Genomic DNA, 19,156 nt, shown 5'->3' on the forward strand with positions numbered 1-19,156 from the left:
GAGCACTTGGCCGTCTGCACTACGCAAGGGACTCTGAGCCTGATATGATGGACCATATACTGCCTTCAGTAGAACCCTCTTAAATCACCAGTGTCTGCACACAGCTGGGTTCTCTCTGCAAGCTTGATCCACCAATCGTTCTGAATGTCTCGAAGCTTGCGCTGGAGGTTGCTACATGCAGCGCGAAAGGTTGCTTTTTTCCCAGGACAGGAGGGCTGAGCAAGATGTGCTTGGTAGGCAGATCTCTTTTTCGCCAGTAAATCTTGGATCTCTTGATTGTTCTCATCAAACCAGTCCTTGTTCTTCCTTGTGGAGAACTCGAGGACTTCTTCAGAGATCTGCAGGACGGTAGTTTTTAGGTGTTCCCAGAGTGCTTCTGGAGAAGGGTCTGTGGGGCAACTGGGGTCCTCAATTCTTGACTGGAGTTTTGCCTGGAAGGCAGCTTTAACTTCGGCTGACTGGAGACTGCCAACCTGAAACTTCCTCCGAGGGATACCTCCTCTCCTGGGTGTGGGTTTAAAGTGAAGACGGAGATTGCAGCGTACAAGACGATGATCCGTATGACATTCTGCACTGGGCATTACTCGGGTGTGTAAGACATCTCGAAGGTCTCTCTGGCGCACCAGAATGTAGTCGATAAGGTGCCAGTGCTTGGACCGTGGGTGCATCCAGGTTGTCTTCAGACTGTTCTTCTGCTGGAAGATAGTGTTGGTGATGGTGAGCTGGTGCTCCATGCAGAATTCTAGCAGGAGGCGCCCGTTGTCATTGCAGTTGCCAATGCCGTGTTTGCCAAGTACTCCTTTCCAGGCTTCCGAGACTTTACCTACTCTGGCATTGAAGTCGCCAAGGATGATCACCTTGTCCTCTGTAGGGGTCTTCCGTACGAGGTTGTGTAGATCAGCATAGAACTTGTTCTTTTCTGCAGGATCTGCTTGAAGGGTTGGGGCATACACACTGAAGAGTGTTGCATGCTGCTTGTTTTGAAGTGGGAGGCGCATGGACATGATGCGATCTGAGTGACCTGTTGGCAGGTTTTCGAGTTTGGAGGCAATGGAGTTCCTGACCATGAAGCCAACGCCAGAAAGGTGGCTCTCAGCCTTTGACTTACCCGACCAGTAGAGGGTATAGCCAGCACCGTGTTCTTGAAGACTACCTTCCTCAGGGAAACGGACCTCACTGAGAGCTGCTATGTCGATATTCAACCTGAGAAGTTCGTGGGCAACTAGAGCAGAGCGTCGTTCAGGGCGACCACTGTCTACTGTGTCAAGCATGGTTCTGATGTTCCAACACGCAAGCTTTAGTCTTTGCACACTTTGTGAGGCAGGTGCATGCCTTTTCTTTGTTGTTATTTTTTGACCGCAAGTAAGGATGCCCGTTGACCGCGGCTAGCCAACTGGGGTGGAGGAGACGAGCTTTGTTTAGGCCACCTTTTCTAGGCCCCTCTCCGTGCGGAGCAAGCAGTGCTGTCCCTAGATAAGGCTGCTTGGTCGTTCAGGGTGCTGCCGAAAAATGCTTTCGTCTCCGGGTTAGCATCAGGCGACCAATACCCTGAACCGCCTACATGCAGGATCGGGACTGCGGCTTCCAGTGGCACCTTCTACCTGCCGTTTCGCCCCTTGCCCATCGCTGCAGGACTTGATGCGTTGTGGGTTGTGTATGTGGATATGCCCTTCAGGCCTGCGCAGAGGAATTTTTTAGGTGAAGCGCAGTGTGCGCGGTACTGGCTCCACCCTTTCACCTGGGGGTCATCTGCCATGGCCCAGTAAGCCGGGACGCCGGCAGCGAGTCCTCCAGGTGGTAGGTGTTACATTAACGAGCTCTATCTGCCCGGGTTTGATGTTAGAGTTTTCCTTCTCTTAGGCTGGCGAGGTTGGTGGGCCCAGCCTGCCCATCCGGTTATACCGCCGGGGTGGGTGGGCTCCCTCTGGGTATCCTACGCCCCCAGGGAAAGTGTATGCGCAATACATAGCCTCTCCTCTCCCGGTGTAGTGAATGCCGCGTGGTCACTGTCTGGCTATGCCTGGCAGATGGTCACTGCAATGGCCTCTTCTGCATTACTGCATCCGTAGCAACACCTTCTCGCTGGTCCCCCCCCATTTTTCACAGAGTTTGCTACGTAATGGTGCGACCGAATATCTACCTACAGTATGGTTAAAGGCAAGTTACAATGTCTGACAGTGAGGTGGTCTGGTACTCCCATCACTTTAAGGACTTGCTACAGTTTGTTGTGATCCACACAATCAAAGGCTTTAGGTCTTGTTTTTGCTGACTGTAAGAAGCTTCTCCATCTTTGACTGCAGAGTGTATAATCAATCTGATTTTCTGTGCTACAAGGGACAAAATCCCCTTTTCCAAGGACAGCTTAGTTAGGACTACTTTGTATTCAAAAATATTTCAGGCAACTGCAAGTAAGGAAAACTCTCCAGAATACTTTTTTTTAAATTGTGGAATTTATTTTCTTGCCACTTAGTATGGTTCAGAATCCTTTGGCTGCAATTACAGCTAGTTTAAGGAGCTTCTGAACTGCAAGTAAATATAGAAAATAGCGCTACATGCAAACATTACTTTTCTTTAGTTTGCTTTCATAGAGTATAAATATGCCATAGACAAGGTCTTGTGTCTTTTCAACCTGAAAAATACTACAAACCAATTTTAAAAATATATGAAGAGCTAATTTGCAATACAATCACCTAAGCTTTTGATTACAATATTAAAAATAGCATAGACATAATCATGAATTTACACATACCACTACTCATACAGAAAAACCATTTTATTTATTTAAAACATTTGTTAGCCAACTTTTTTCCTTGCAGAACTCAAGACCGCTTAAAATATAAAGGCATTATAACACAATAAAACACTACTATAAAATCCATAAAAGTCACAATTTAAAAATTCCAACTAGGACTGCCAATAATAAAGCTAAGTCAATTAAAATGCCATCCTTTATTGAGCAAGTTTCTCACTTCCTCACATGATATTATCCATCCTTTGGCTGACAATAGAAGTGTAACTCTGACCATGACAAAATTTATATTCCATGTCCTTAGAAGCGACAGGCATGTGTTAAAAATAACAACTCTGGGCTTACTAAGGGGACTACAGACTCTAATTATTTTGCCAAGATGCCTAGGGACATGTAGGTATTCTAATTTTGGTACAGGATCAGGACCTGTGAGATGCTGCAGAGTTCCATCCTTATTGTTGTGGCTTTTCAGCAGGTCAGCTGCAGAAAAGATTTCTAAAGCTTTCTAGTGGGCTAGGAGCACCCTTCCTCCCTCTGGCACTTTCCCATCAAAATGATCACATGACCAGAAGGAGGGACATGACTTCCTCAATTCTCTCTTTACTGCCATGAAGAGAGGATCTCCATTGCTGTTCTGTATTTTATATATACACGCACCACTGGGAGAGATCATCAGGAGGTATGGGTCACAATATCACCATATGCTAGGGTTGCCAAGTCCTCTTCAAGCCCCGGCGGGGGACATTCGTGCTCGTGCAATGCCCTGGAGGTTCCCAACCCGCCAGCCCACATTGGGCCAGTGGGGGGAACCTCCTCCTGTGTTGCTGGTGCAATGACATCACCCAGAAGTGACATCATCAAAATGGTGGCGCACACACGGGCTGCTCTAGGTGTCAGGCGGGGGTTCATTGAAGCTCACAAATAAGCAGACAGTATTTGAAACAAAGTTGCGTTTATTGGGTACTTCAGAGTTACTCCAGCTTGGTAGGCATTGGAACTGATGGAGATCAGTTCAAATCATTGGCATTTAACATTCTACATCAAAGCAATTGCCTCTACCCCCAATTCCCAAAACAAAAGGCTGCTTTTGCATGTGAGAGTTTTCTCAACGTTATCTTTTCAGTTGGTGGTTACAATTTCCCGGAGGCAATGTCCTTGCTGCCTCTAGGGAGAAGGTGAGAATCTGGCACATACTTTCTACTTCAAAGAGAACTTGGCAACCTTTGATATTCCTGGGAAGCTACTCTCTACTCCCCCCCCCTCCCTCCTTACTATTCTGGCCCCTGTGTTAGTGAGCACATCTAGGCATTAATCAATATGGTTAGTAATCAGCGTTTGGCAATAGTATTAATGAACAGAGCCTGACACTAGGTGTTTCCGGGAAAACTCTACCTCCCAAATGGCTTGAGCATCTGGGAAAACCATAGAGTTTTCCCAGAAACGGCTAGAGAGGCCTGCGTGCATGCCACCATTTTGATGATGTCACTCCCAGGTGACATCATCGCACCGGTGACACAGGGGGAGGTTCCCCCTGCCAACCCAATGTGGGCCGGCGGGTTGGGAAGCTCCGGGGTGGAGGATTCCCTGGCTTGGCAGCCCTGCCATATGCAAACGACACACAGCTTTTCTTTTCCACCTGATTCTGAGGATGCAGTTAATGTTCTAAATTGATATTCATGGTCAGTAATGGGCTGGATGAGGGTGAATGCTGAAATATATCCTGACAAGACAGATGTTCTCTGGGTTAGCAGAAAGGCAGACTGGGGGGCAGACTACAGTAGCAATTAATTCTCTGTTCTGTCTGATAAAACATCTATTTCCACAAGATGTTATCATTCCTTTCTTTGCTGGTGCTCTTACAAAGATAAGATTATTAACTGGCATTGGAACATAAGGACAGTTTGTAATGAGAACATCTTGGATTTCTCCATTTGGGAGCTTGCATTTTATTGTCCCAGAGCCAACACTTTCAGTCATTATGGAGCATCCATCTGCAACAGTTTCTCTTGCTTCTTCTCATCTAATGTTTTTAAAAAAATCTCTATGAGCACACATGTGGGCTGTGTTCTATAAACTAAATATGACTTTTGTGGGTCCTGGTGATAATATAAAACATTTTTTAATCAACTGCTCCTTAAAACTGATTGGAACTTCCTTGTCATTTCCCCCATTTGCTTTGGGAAAGACTTTCCTCTGCTTAATGGTAGAACAATCCCTCTTAATGTGGCCTCACTCCCCAGAGGGATGACAAATTTTCTCCCTCTTGTTATTTATATTCAAAGCTATTTGGCTAGTCTCTGCTGTCCTTAATTCCTGTGCAAAGACAAATCAAATAAAGGATTCTCCCAACATAAGAACAAGTAAAAAAACAACAATAAACCACGGGGGAATAAAGCTATCAGATACCAATTCAAATATTTAAAACGTGCAACAAGCATTCACATACATACTTCCTATATTATTTCACAACAGCTCATGGCAAGAGCCAGGCACAACATTTTACACAATGGCATATTTAAAGACATAGTACATAGTACATATAAATGAACAAGAATCATCAGCTGCAGTAAGCAGTTCACAAAATAATATTCCAGGTATAACAAAGGCACAAACTGTCCAAAAGTTCTTGTGGTCAGCTTCTATGTCTTCCAGTTGCCAAGCGCCCCCAGAAAGAGTCAGAGACATGTGCCTAGATTCTCAGCATGGTTTCCTTTATGAATCACTCCTTATTGTCAGAACTGGAGAACTTCAAATAAGATGCGTTATTTTGTTTCAAAAGTTGAAGCGTTTATTGAGAACTACATTCAGCGAGGAAGCAAATTGACTCTGATAACCGGTATGGCTATCGGCGCATTCTTTATACGGGAGTAACAGAAACAATAAAACCTTTTCTCACACTTAGGGAGACAGTTGTCTGTTCCCAGGCCCCTTATCTCCAAGGTGGAGGAAGGAACCCTTCTGCTTTGCTCTGGCAAGCCGGCTTCAAAGGACACCTGCAGATGCTTCCCAGAGCCTATCGGTCACCCCTCAGTGGTTTGGGTTTGTTTGAAATGCAAAGGCATTTGGTTAGTAGACATAAAGATAATAGCACTTGGTTAGTAAATCTTTCCAATATGGAGTCGGTCAGGCTAACAGTACTAAATTCAGCATACAGGAAAGTTACAAGTTCTGACATACTGCCCCCCCCCCTAAGCTTTCGCCATGGGCTTGTGCGGGTACAGCAGGTGGAATTTCTTGAGCAGTTGGGGAGCAGACACATCACTGGCCTTAACCCATTCATCACAGCTAGGGGGGAAGTACTTCCATCTTATGAGATAGTACAACACCCCCCGTTGGACCCTAGAGTCCAAAATTTCCTGCACCTCCTGGTGGCTCTAGCCCTTCACTTGAATAGGTGGTGGCTCTGGAGGGTGAGGGTGCCAAGATGTAGCTCCAGGATCTTTGCGAAGAAGGCTGCAATGAAAAACAGGGTGGATCTTACTAAACATCTTAGGCAGCTCCAACTCTACAGTAACCTCGTTGATCACCCTCTTTATTTTGAATGGGCCCAGGTACTTGTACTCCAATTTACGACACGCCTGAGGAAGGGGAAGGTTCTTAGTTGACAGGAACACACTCTTCCCCTCTTTGAATGTCCACTGGGGGGAGTGCTTTCAGTCAAATTGTTTTTTATAGTCCTCTTTGGCAGTCTCCAAGTTTTCTTGTAGTATTCCATCCTTCCCTGATCCCCTCCCACCATTGTTGACACGAGGTCGGTGCTGGCCCCCCTTGTGGGGTCGGCAGTAGGGGAAAGGGTTTTCCTTCGTAGCCATTGACAATTTGGAAGGGAGAGGCTTTGGTGGAACTATGCAGGCTGTTGTTATATCCATATTCTGCAAAGGGCAGTAGTTCCACCCAATTGGTTTGCTGATAATTGACGTAGCACCTTAAATATTGTTCCAACAGCCCGTTCACCCTCTCCGTCTGTCCGTCAGTCTGGGGGTGGTAGGCGGAGCTCAATCCTTGCTCCATGCCAGTGATTTTACAAAACTCCCGCCAGAAGTTGGCAACGAACTGTGGCCCGCGGTCACTAATCACCTTGTCGGGGAACGAGTGAAGGCGGACCACGTGATGAAAGAACAAATGGGCCAGTTTCTTGGCCGTGGGTAGCTTTTTGCACGGGATGAAATGGGCTTGCTTTGAAAAAGTGTCAACCACCACCAGGATCACGGTTTTCCCCTGCGAAGGCGGCAGTTCTACTATGAAGTCCATAGAAACTACCGCCCATGGCCTTGCGGCGGTGGGCAGCGGCTGTAAGAGTCCGGGAGGCTTTCCCCCCCTTCGCTTGGCCATGATGCATGTGGGGCAGGAACTTACAAACTCGGAAATGTCTTTTTTCATTTGTGGCCACCAAAATTGGCGTGCTACTAGGTGCACCGTCTTTACATACCCGAAGTGCCCTGCCAATCGGCTTGAGTAGCACTGTTCCAGAATCTCCCCCCTCAGGCACTTCGGTACGTATATCTTCCCATTGTAATACCACAGCCCTCCTTCCCCCTTTTCCACACCATCCGGCCTCTCCCCCCCTTCCTTTTCTGTTTCCATTTCTAAGCGCCTTTTCTCTTCTGGGTCGGGGAGGCCGGTGCTTTTCCCTGATCGGGTAGTGACCCCCCCCCCGATCTGGGACGGGGGGATGAGCGAGTCTACCATGTCCTCCCTCTGGCTCTCGTTCTGGGGCATGCGCGAGAGGGCGTCAGCTAAAAAGTTTTTAGTTCCGGGTATGTGCTTTAGCACGAAATCAAATTTGGCAAAAAATCCTGCCCACCGGATTTGCTTGGCCGTTAGTTTACGTCGGCCGGTCAGCGCCTCTAGGTTTTTGTGGTCTGTCCAAATCTTGAACAGGACTCGCGCCCCCTCTAGCCAGGAGCGCCAAATTTTGAGTGCGTACGTTACAGCGAACGCCTCCTTGTCCCACACTGACAAATTCCTCTGTTCATTTGAGAACTTGCGGGAAATATATGCGCAGGGTCTTAACCCCCCCTCGTCATCTTTTTGCATTAATATTGCCCCCACCGCGACATCGGAGGCGTCGCATTGCACCACGAACGGTTTGAGCTCATTTGGGTGGGCTAGCACGGGCTCACTGGTGAATAATCTTTTCAACTCATCGAACGCCTCTTGGCACTTAGGCGTCCAGTCTAGGCGTGCGCCGGGTTTTTTCGCCTCCTCCCCCTTGGTTTTGAGTAGTTCTGTGAGCGGCAGCATCACCCAGGCGAACCCCTGTATGAACCCCCTGTAAAAATTTGCGAACCCCAAGAAAGATTGTAGCTGCCGTCGGGTTCAGGGGGCTTCCCAATCTAGTACTGCTTGTATTTTGGCGGGGTCCATCGCCAAGCCTTCCCCGGACACTCAAAACCCGAGGTAATCTAGTTCCGTTTGATGGAACTCGCATTTGCTCAGTTTTGCATACAGCTTATTCTGGTATAGAGTGGTCAACACTTTCCTAACTAGGGGGACGTGTGACTGTAAGTCTTTAGAATAAATAATGTCATCCAGGTACACCACCGCCCCTTTGTACAGGTAGTCCCTCAACACTTCATTTATAAAGTTCATGAACACCCCCGGAGCCCCCTGCAGTCCAAATGGCATCACTAAGTACTCAAATTGTCCCATGGGGGTGTTGAACGCTGTTTTCCACTCGTCCCCTTCCTTAATCCGCACCCTAAAGTACGCATCCCGGAGGTCGAGTTTCGTGAACACCTTGCCCTTGGCCACCGTGCTCAATAGGTCTTTTATCAGAGGGATTGGGTAGGCGTTGGACATAGAAATCCCGTTTATCCCGCGAAAATCGGTGCAAAGTCTCAGGCTTCCGTCCTTCTTCTTCCGGAAGAGGACCGGGGCTGCATGGGGGGCGGTAGCGGGGCGAATGAAGCCCCGTTTCAAATTTTTGTCAATAAACTTCCTCAGCTCCTCTTTCTCCGCCCACCCCATGGAGTAGAGCTTGGCTTTCGGTAGCTCTTGCCCCGGTATGAGTTCGATCGCACAGTCCGTGGGGCGGCAGCTCATTGGCCTCCTCCTCACTAAATGCTCGTTTCAAATCCCGATACTCTTTGGGGATTGATTTGACCTCCTCTATTGTCAAACACAGTCTCTCGTTTTGCGCTGGCGGGTTGGGGCCCCATTCCCCTCGCCCGTGGTGGTGCTTACACCTCCAGTCTGGGAAATTGCCAATCTGCGCCTCCCATTGTATGTCTGGTTGGTGCCTTGCTAGCCACCCCGCTCCCACCACCACATCGAACGAGGAAGAGGGGGCCACCACGAACACTTCTACCCCCCAGTGCTCTTTTGTCCCCACTGGCACCGCCTGGGTTTCTTCCGTGCAGGGTTCCCCCTTCATCACCGACCCATCCATCTGCTCGAATTGGATCGGATGGGGTAGTGGGGATTTGGCTAGCCCTAGCGCCTCTACTAGGCGGGGGGTGATGATGTCTCTGGTGCACCCCGAGTCTATTAAGGCCCAGACATGCATGAATCTCTTTAACTTGGGGTTTAGCAGAGTCACGGCCATAAATAGGAGTTCCCCAGTTATTCTCACCATCATTGGTGCCGTCGCTTCCTTGACCTGCCTCGCGGCACCCATCAGAGCAGGTCGCTGTCATTTCCCGTCAGCTCGGGGTCCCAAGACTCCTCACTCGACTCCTCGATGGTTATAATATCCTCGTCAATCGCCATAGAAGTGGCGACGATGCCCCGACTGGGCTCCTTGGCTCTCCCCCTGGCCTTTTTCGGGGCTGTGGCCGTGGGCTTGGGCGGTGGGGTGGCGATCCGTAGCTTTTCCAGGCAGATGGCCGCCAGGTGCCCCGCGTCTCCGCATCGGAAGCATCTCCTCCCCCCGTCACTCCTGGGGGCGTCGCAGGTGCTGGTGCTCTCTTCCCTTCGGCCTTCGCGGGGGTTGGGCTCGGTTTTGGCTGCTCTTTAGGAGGGGTGTCGGCCTCTCTGTTATCTGGAGCCTTCGCTGCCATCCAGCCAAGTTGCCAGTTCGGATAAGTGCCAAAGAATCAGAGTCAATATGTCAGAACTGGAGAACTTCAAACAAGACGCATTACTTTGTTTCAAAAGTTGAAGCGTTTATTGAGAACTACATTCAGCGAGGAAGCAAATTGACTCTGATAACCGGTATGGCTATCGGCGCATTCTTTATACGGGAGTAACAGAAACAATAAAACCTTTTCTCACACTTAGGGAGACAGTTGTCTGTTCCCAGGCCCCTTATCTCCAAGGCGGAGGAAGGAACCCTGCTGCTTTGCTCTGGCAAGCCGGCTTCAAAGGACACCTACAGATGCTTCCCAGAGCCTATCGGTCACCCCTCAGTGGTTTGGGTTTGTTTGAAATGCAAAGGCATTTGGTTAGTAGACATAAAGATAAATGCACTTGGTTAGTAAATCTTTCCAATATGGAGTCGGTCAGGCTAACAGTACTAAATTCAGCATACAGGAAAGTTACAAGTTCTGACACTTATGACTGGAACCCCAAACTTTCAAAGTAATGATCAGCAACAGCTTCAATCCTCAAGGTATAATGGGCAGTTTGGTGCCTTTGTTATGGCTGGAATATTGTTTTGCGGCCAAAATACAGCCTTTTGTTACTGGGATTAAGTTGGAGTAATTTCCAGTAGCAATACATAGAACCACAGAGTCGGAAGGGGACATGCAAGCCATGTAGCTCAATGGAAGATACAGCCTAGAGCAGGGGTCCCCAAACCCCAGTCCATGGACCAGTACTGGTCTGCGGACTGTTGGCAGCCAGGCCACACAAGACCTGATTTTCCTCCCCACCCCCTCTGTTTGCAAAGGAAAGTTGGAGCCACCAGAGCAGTGTAGGGGAAAAACTACGATGCTTGTGTAGCATGCAACACTTGCGTAGTGTGCTCCTTGCAAGGAGCACACTACACATGCACCAGTCCCGCTCAGTTTTCCCAAGTCACAAGAAGCCTGAGCAGAGTTGGGGGGTGGGTGCTTAAGTAGCGTGCTCCTTGTGGGAAGCTTGAGAGTTAAGATCTGTTTCCCTTCCTTTTCTCCTCCCCCGACTCAGTTTGCAAAGGTAAGTTGGAGCCCGGTGCCTTGTTTTTCACTCTCTCTCTCTGTTTGTGTCAGAGTGTTTGTCCAGACTCCAGACCAAGTTCACCCAGCACATTGTGTTTTACAGACTGGGTATTTTGAATTTAAACCTCCCAAATAGTAGGCTCATTCTGACCTCTATATCTAGCTGTCTCTTTATTATTGTACTGCCTCTTAGGAACTGTAGCTATTTTTCTGGGCAGACTATAGTTTTGTAGACAAACACTTCAGTTTAGTTTTGTAGACTCTCCCACTCCAGGCAGCACTGGGGCATCAGCAACAAAGTATTGCAAGAGTGTTAATGTTTTAAGTATGTTTGTATTTAAAGTAAAAAAGGGTGTGTGCAGGGGGAAGAGTATCTGATTTTCCTAGAAATAAAGTGCACAGTTATATCATCCCAAACATTGCTCCCACCCCCACCCCACCGGCCCCAGTCCGTGGAAAAATCATCTTCCACAAAACCAGACCCTGACGTCAAAAATGTTGGGGACCACTGGCCTAAAGCATCCCTGATAAGTATTTGTCCAGCCTCTGCTTAAAGACTGCCAGTGAGGGGGAGCTCGCCACCTCCCTAGGTAGCTGATTCCACTGTTGAGCAATTTTTAACAAAAAAACCCTTTTCCTAATATCCAGTTGCCAAAGTTCCCTCTAAGCACTATAAGTGTTCTAAGCCATTCTACCTCATGAGTGAAAAAAGCTAGTAGCTTTAAAGTTGTGAGTCCACATTTGATTATTGTGTAAATTACTTCCATAACCTAGTAAAACTCAGAATAAATTCTTTTGAATTATATTTAAACTATATTTTAAAAACAATTTAAAACATTTTAAGAGAAAACAGAATCAAGTAAAATTTTACCCACCCCTTTTCACTATATTGGTAGATCTGCCTTCTACTATATTGGTATACCCAGATTCCAGAAAACAGGTCTTCCCACTCCTTTCCACTATAGTGGTAGACTTGGCCTTGGGCCACTGCATTGTGCTGAGCCTTAGAAAACATACCAGCACTTTTTTTTGGGGGGGGGCACTCTTGCAGTCTACTTCTTTTTTTAATGAAATATGAGAACCAGCATTACAGGTCAAGTATAACAGAAGTGGAACAATGACCGTCAGAACCCTGCCTAACCCAACAAACAGGCAGTTGCTTAAATTTTATCAAACTGCCCAAACTGCTTATTTATTCAACTATTTATATCCCACTTTTCCCTGTGACTCAAAGCAGCTTACAAATCATACTGAAAAGCATAATAGGAGTGAACAAAAATATGATTTTTTTTTCTGGCTCAATTATAGCCTATGGAGGACCATTATAGTTTGGGGATATCTGGGGCTCTGGGGGGCTGTTTTCTGAGACAGAGGCATCAAATCTGCAGCATAGCTTCTCATGCCTCTCCTCAAAATCCTCTCCCAGTTTAAAAAAGATTGGACCCAGAAAATGGTGCCCCCATCCTCAATTGTTTCCAGTGAAAGATAAAAAATGCCTTGTGGGCTGAAGCAGAAATCCCTAAAATGCCTGTTAACATTTTGTGTGCACCCTTAGTGCAGCTTAGAGGGAACTATAGCCAGTACCTTCCCACTTTTTTAAATTAATATTTTATTAAGTGTGCATATGTCAACAGTCAGAGGTCTTGGGAGGGCACACCCACCACATCCCTGCTAATCCATTGGCTTTAACAGTTCAATTTCCATTTCCATTTATCATATCTTTATCCTAACTATATACATATTCTCCTATTAATTGCTCTCAACTTTTCTTCAAAAAAAGGTAATTTCCCAATTCAAACTCTTCCAGTTTTTTGTTTAATTACATTATCTATTAATTCCTTGCCTGATGCCTCATTATACACAGTAAAAGTTTGATTTTCCATACTGACCACTAGATGGCCTAGCAGTAACCATCTATAATGAATTCCTTTATCATGTAGAATCTTCGTTGTTTCTCTCAGTCTCCTCCTTGCATTAATTACTTCAGCTGGAATATCAGGAAATAAAAAACTGTCATGTCTTCAAGGCACAGTCCCTGTTTATCCCTAGTGATTTTAAAAAGTTTGTTCTTCATCTGTAGTTGTTTAAATTCAACAACAATGCCCGGGGAAACGTTGTCAGGAGCCTTTTTGGAAATGTTTACACAGAATGCAGAGGTGACAATCTCTTGGGAAGACTCTGCTTCTCCTTCTGTGAGAAGAATCTGACTCAGCCATTTATTTAAAGCTGTAGTAAGGTTTTCTGTCTCTCCAAAATTTACAGATATTCCACGAAGCTTGGCCTTTCTTTCTCTCAATTTTAATTCCTGAAGTATTATCTTGTTTTTGGCCCGGGACTCAAAATCCTTAATGTCCTTCAAATCCTCTGCTATCTTTTTTGCCATCTGATATGCAGCTTCAGCTTTTTTATATGTTGTTTTCAACGCTGCAGTGAGTTCATTCAATTTCTTGTTAATTGGTTCAACTGACTGTTTAAGAAGTCCAAGTTTCATTTTTAATTGTCCAACCTCTCCACTAAGAGGCCTTATATCATTCTTAATTTCATTCTTTGTCTCCATTAGGGCGTGCAGTATCTCAGTCTGTTCGCTTTGGGGAGAGTTACTCCCTCTCGCCACCTTCTCCTCTAACAGAGACGTCTCCAAGTCAGAATCTTCAGCTTCTTCTCAGTCAATATTACCCTTTTTAGGAGGTCTATAGGGAGGGTTTTTAGTACCTTTCTTTGCTCTAGTCCTTCCCATACTTGACTTTGATGTTCTTTCTAAAATTGGCTATGTTTTCTGGGAGTAGTCGTTAATCTTCCGCAGGAATAGCAGGCCCTTCCCACCCTTAATTTAAACCCATTGTAAGTCCTGTCCTCTGCTGCCAACAGGAACAGCTCCCTGCCCTCATCTAAGTGATAATCCTTCAAACACTTAAAGAGAGCAATCATATCCCCCCTCAACCTCCTCTTCTCCAGACTGAACATTCCCAGGTCCCTCAGCCTTTCTTCATAGGGCTTGATCTTCAGGCCCCTGATCATCCTCTGCACTGCTCCATGCTGTCCACATCCTCTTTGAAGTGAGGCCTGAAGAACTGTACACAATATTTCAGGTGTGGCCTGACCAATGCAGTGTTCAGCAAAACTATGACATCTTGCAATTTGGATGTTATGCCTCTCTTGATAAACCCCAAAATCACATTAGCCTTTTTTGTCACTGCATCACACTGGCTGCTTGTATTTAACTTATAGTCCACCCATACTCCAAGATCTTGTTCACATATGCTGCTACCCAGATATCTAACCCAGATATCTAACCTTAACAAATAGAGTAGAGTACAATTATTAAATCTTAGTGGCGTGTGCAGCTGTTCCAATTTGTTCAGAGATTCGGGCAAGAGAGTGAGTCAAATGCAGCATGAAGATCCATAGAAGATGCATAATAGCTTCCTTCTATGAAAGATGTATTTATCAAGAAAGAAAGCGTATAGGCATGATGAAACATAGAGGAACTCTCCTGGAAACCAATGGTTTGTTATGGTCCTATTACAGAGGAATCTGTCATTCACTCACACCGTTAGATTTGAGGTGGGCAATATATAATTTCCCAGGAATTGAAAGTAAACTGGTGGGATGATAATTAGTTGGTAAATGATCCCTTTTTGAGAATGGGAGCCTGTCATCATAAATCTAGAAGTTTGCCAGAATTACCGATGGCAGTAAATACAACAGCTAAAATTAGAGCCCATCAATCAGTGTTTAACTTGAAAAGCTTGGCAGGGGCCCTATCAGTGCCAGGTGATTTCCCAGGTTTTAGTTTTCTCAGTAAAGTGCAGATTTCCTTGGTAGTAGCAGTATCCTAGATTTCCAAAAGGCCAGGATTTGTGTTCAGAGAAGGGGCTTCTGGTAAGGAAATGGAATCATTAAAATGGTTTTAAAGTATTTCTCCCAGTCCTTAAGGGTAACTGAACAAGTATAAGCAGAGTGTCTTGTACTACTGTGGTTTGCCAGACACCAGAATTTATGTGAATCCCACAGAGAGAAGGCCTGAAGTAATTTCAACCAATAACATTTCTGATAGACCCTTTTCTTTAATCAGCTATATTTAGAAATTTGATGTTTGGCCTGTAAATATTGCAAAAAAGTGAGATGAGAATGTGTTCTGTGAAAGTTGGACAGCAGTTGGGATTTCTTTCTCTTCAGAATTTTATAGAATCTATCATGCCAGAAGGCATGTTGTTTATGTTGTTGGCTTTAAAACTGGCAGGGTTTGATAGCTGGGCAGGGTGATTTCAGCTGCTGATAGTCTCTTGAAGGAGGATAACATCAGAACAATTTTAAAAACTTAAGACTTCCTTATTGAAAATACTTGATTTCCATCTGGTGATATTCTCTGAAAGAAGATGCAGTGACAGTTTACTAGCTACTCTTGTTCTTCTAAAAAAATCCATAGCTGAATCAAAGACAGCTATGTTAGAACTAGTTCAATCAATCAATCAACCTTTAATGGCATGTAAAAACAGGTTAAAAGAACAATGGGTTGAAAAACAGAAAATAGGTTAAAATACTGGACATCAGGATTAAAATACATTTACATAAGATCACAGTTAAATGGGACAACAAGACTGTTCCTTGTCTTGACGAATCATTTTGGCCCAGTACAGAAATAAGGCAGTATTTACAGTTATGTCAGGAGTAACATCCTTCAAAAGAAACTGGACCTTATCTGGATCAGCCAGACCCATCTTATTTAAAAGAATAGGATCCAAAAATTGACCACGAATACTTAGATAAAAAGGACAATACAGGAGAATATGTGAAATGGTTTCAATAGATCCAGACTTACATGGACATAGTCTGGCTGGGTAGGGTATGTTGTGATATCTACCATATAGAACTGCTGATGGCATAACATCAAATCTTGCCAATGAAAAGGCCCTACGCTGTTGAGGACTTTGCAAAGAATAGAGATAGGAAGCCATATGGCCAACATCAAACAAAAACCCTAGACTCACGGGAGAACAAGTTTTATTAGCGGCGCTGTGGAGATTTTGTAATTCAATATCCAGAATTCTGGCTTTAATCATACGAAATGCCTCCGTTTGTGAGAGCATGGATAATGACACTAAAGATAAACCAACAGTGCTAATCTTTTTCTCGATGGAGTCTAGCTAATTAGAGTAACTAGATTCTGAGAGCATTTGAAAGATAAGACTGGAAGGATCCAAGTTATAGTGTATTCGCAACCAATATTTAACAGTTAAGAGCCATGCCCTAGTTTCAAGTGGGACCTGCCCCGATTCTAGGCATAGGGCTGCATAAGGCACACAACATGGCATTCCCAAGATTTTACGAAGAAATTTGGCTTGGATGCATTCCAAGGAATAATCAAACGCACCAATCCATAATGGGATACCATATAGTAGTTGCGCACATGTTTTGGCCTTAAAAACTTTCAGAGCAGCCGGCACAAATTGATTTCCCTTATTGTAGAAGAAACGACAGAGAGAACTAGTTGCTTGGATAAAATCAAAATCAGACTCCACTGGCCATGAACATAACAGAGGAGAGAGATGTACCTCTGCTTTAATTGTACTAAAGTTCCTGTTTGGTTAATTTCTATTTTGTTAGAAGTATAGATTCCTACACCTTCCCCTGAAATCAGTTTCTTCCTAGCTTCAATAACCTCTAATGATTTAGAGCTAGGATCTAACAGAACTAGAAGGAGAGGTATCCACCTAAGAAAGTTATAGAAGAAGTCTAGTTTGCTACACAAAGAGTTCAAACAAGCAACCATGTAATCTTGATTAGCTGCCAGAAATGCATTATAAGATCCAATAAGGTCTTCTTCAAGGAAATTGTTGCGAATGAAGGTCTTATCTTTAGGAGAAATGCTCAAGTCAATAAGAGGTGAGGTATCAGGTTCTCAAATAGCCTTTGGCAGCATAGTATTACTAGAAAGCTGGGTTAATTTAATTAGGTGTAAAATAACAAGATTTCTCAATACTTTCTGTATATAAATTTGGTTCTCTACTAGTTTCCCTTTCCATCTTCAGAAGAATGAAAAATTAACACAACTCTAACTGAATGGTGAGAGGTAGCATGAATCAGAAATGTGATGGCTGCCCAAGCAAAACAAAAGGTTTTAAATGAACCCTCTGCTATCCCATCTTGGCAGACTATCATTTTTTGGAAATCAGGATTATTCAACAAGGAGAGAGGAAAGTTTTGCTCTACTAAAGGTTTGTTTTTCAAAGAATTGTCCTTACTTTCTGCCTCTCTCCTGTTTGGGTTGAGCAGCTGAGGGGGTTCAGGAACTTAGCAAATACTATCTACTTTACTATAGGAAAATTCTAGATTAGCTAATTTGGCAACAACCAAATCTAATTTCTCATATACTTTCTCCAAAGTTTGAGCAACCAAAAAGAAAGAAGGGGTAGAGTGGTCTGATCTCCTGTTTCACTGGGGACTGCAAAATTGCCACTAACCTCATCAGACAATTGAGAAAGAGCAGCAGGAATATTATTCTCCAGAATTTCAAAAGAGGTTTTAAGTCCTTCTGGAGACATCAAGAAGGAACATTTCATCCAATGTCCTTTGTGTAACATGCACCAGCTCAGAATCAAATCACCCTCTTTCAACCTTAACTCCCAGGTTTAGCTGCAAGTAATTGTTACAGTTCAATTAATTAATTAAAAAATTGTTATTAAGAGGAGTAGGCTTCCCAATCCCCAGGTCCCAGAGGGGGATCCCCCGGTTTTACAGGCTTCCCCCCTCCCCTAGCCAGCTGGCTGGCGGGGGAAGCCCCGCCCCCAGAGCCATCATGCACCTCCATGAATGATTCCCATAGGGAATGATGGGGAATTGAACCGCGGGTATTGGGGGCTCTGGGGGGCTGTTTTTTGAGATAGAGGCACCAAATTTTCAGTATAGCATCTAGTGCCTCTCCCCAAAATACCTACCAAGTTTCAAAAAGATTGGACCAGGGGGTCCAATTCTATGAGCCCCAAAAGAAGGTGCCCCTATCCTTCATTATTTCCTATGGAAGGAATGCATTTAAAAATTTGTGCAGACCCTTTAAATGTGATGGCCAGAACTCCCTTGAAGTTCAATTATGCTTGTCACACCCTTGCTCTTGGCTCCACCCCTAATGTCTCATGGCTCCACCCCCAAAGTCTCCTGGCTCCACCCCAAAGTCCCCAGATATTTCTTAAAATGGACTTGGCAACCCTAAAGAGGAGTTAGCTGTGTTAGTCTGCTGCTCAAAATAGAAGAGTCCAGTAGCATCTTTAAGACAAACAATTTTTATTGTAGCATTTGTTAGTCTTGAAGGTGCTACTGGATTCTTTACTATTAAGATAAAAGTAATGAAGTACTGAAATCAAATGGAAATAAATATAATTAAGATCTAAATATATGTCTAATACTTTGGGGCTTTGTTAAAATTGTTAGTCTTAAAGCCTCTTTGGGGTCAGTCAGTAATTTTTCTCCAGGCTAGTTAGGCAAGGGATACTGGAGTTTTTACCATCTTCTGGGCACAGAGCAGGGGTCACTGTGGATGTATATGTGGGGGAGGGGAGGCATTTGTGAATTTCCTGCATTGTGCAGAGGGTTGAACTAGATGACCTTGGAGGTCCCTCCCAACACTATGATTCTACAATGCTTGGGTTTGCATTCACAACAAATGAACTGCCTACTGGTTCAGCACTTACTCCAAAAACCCATATGGACAAACAAACTCACAGAATAAAACAAAAAAATGACCATGAACTAAACCTAAATTAATCAGTCACCTCACATTAAATTAAAAGGCACTTAAAAGAGAGAGAAGAGAAAAATAAAAGCGAGTGGAGGTAATCTTGGCAGAAGCACACCTTCCACTCCCTTGTGTAGAAAAGCAGGAAGAGAAAGCTGGGGGAGAGGTGAAGAAGTAAGAAAGTGGAGAAAGGATTAAAAGAGTGATCAAAAGAGTGAAAACAGAGGGAGATAAATAAAAAGTACATTAAATAAAGTAATATAAAATAAATAATAAAGCCCCAGCAATGGTGCACAGCCCTCTCATGTCTTGCAGCCAGTGAACACACACACACACACACAAAGACCCCTAGCAGCTAATTAAAAGTAAGATCTAAGTTTTAAAATTCTAAAACTCTAACAATCTAAAACACTAATAATTGTTTGATAATTTTGCTAATTCATTAATTATATAAAGGAAAGGTAGATTAATAAGAGTAGATTGATCCCTATGTTTGACCCTGTTTTTAAAAACCCAAAATAAAAGGACCTATAAAACTTATATTGCAGTTAGTGAAAGCACTCCGAACAAAAAAACAGACTTCACCACCTATTG

At 44.5% G+C, this 19,156-nt stretch overlaps 1 protein-coding gene across 1 annotated transcript in view; it reads right to left on the minus strand.

Moving 5' to 3' along the window:
* The window catches only part of TMEM163 (transmembrane protein 163), a 359,716-nt gene that overhangs the window by 140,823 nt on the left and 199,737 nt on the right, over window positions 1–19,156 (minus strand). The gene's annotated exons all lie outside the window — the stretch shown is intronic.

Source organism: Heteronotia binoei, chromosome 16 (assembly GCF_032191835.1).
Source record: "Heteronotia binoei isolate CCM8104 ecotype False Entrance Well chromosome 16, APGP_CSIRO_Hbin_v1, whole genome shotgun sequence".
NCBI lineage: Eukaryota > Metazoa > Chordata > Lepidosauria > Squamata > Gekkonidae > Heteronotia > Heteronotia binoei.